We start from the raw sequence: 769 nt of genomic DNA, 5'->3' as shown, positions 1-769 counted from the left end.
CCCAATTTTTCCGGTCTTCCCCCCCACCCTCTTTTTTGTATCTTTTCTTTTTTTCGCCCCAAACTTTGACTTCCTGCCCCCTTTTTTCCTCTTTGTTCCCATTTCCATTTTTTTACCCCCTCGTTCTTTTATCTTTTTTTTAAACGTCTTTACACCCTTTTGCCCCCCTTTTAAAAAATGTTTGTTTCGCCCCCCATTTCCCCCTTAAGGGAAACTTTACCCCAATATAGTTTCATTTTTTCCTTTTGGAGACCCTTTTGCCCACTTTTTCTTTGCCCCTTTTCTAAACTCAAAAGTTTATTTCTTCCCCCCGGGGGTGAGGAAAATTTTGCCAAAGGGAAATAAGTGGTTGGGGGATTCCGCCTCTTCACTGGAATAGAAATGCATACAAGAGGAATCACTATATCTGGAAGGGAAGGAAAGAGGCTGTCTGTTACGAGGTCGTTTACGTAAGGACTGTGGACGCGTCGGGGATGTCGTTGGAGGGACAGGTGTAAGGGGGAAAGGGCTGAGGGGAGGGGAGTGACCGCGAAAGGGGGGATTTTTTGAGGGCCCTTGCGTTTAATTGTTATTATTTATTGAATAAAGGCGTGTGATTTTTTTTTTATTTCCGTCTGTTTCAGTTGTCGAAAAAACAGGTTCCACATCCTACATAAAATCGATAATCTTTTCCGTTGACATCTGCAGACCTTTGTTTAGATGTGTCCCAAAAGGTGCACAGGAAGAACTATGCTGTCTGCATAAGAACAAAATGCAGACAGCATAAGCT

The sequence above is a fragment of the Penaeus monodon genome, chromosome 34, assembly GCF_015228065.2.
Source record: "Penaeus monodon isolate SGIC_2016 chromosome 34, NSTDA_Pmon_1, whole genome shotgun sequence".
NCBI lineage: Eukaryota > Metazoa > Arthropoda > Malacostraca > Decapoda > Penaeidae > Penaeus > Penaeus monodon.
The sequence above is the reverse complement of the archived record's forward strand: the minus strand, read 5'-3'. Positions refer to the sequence as shown.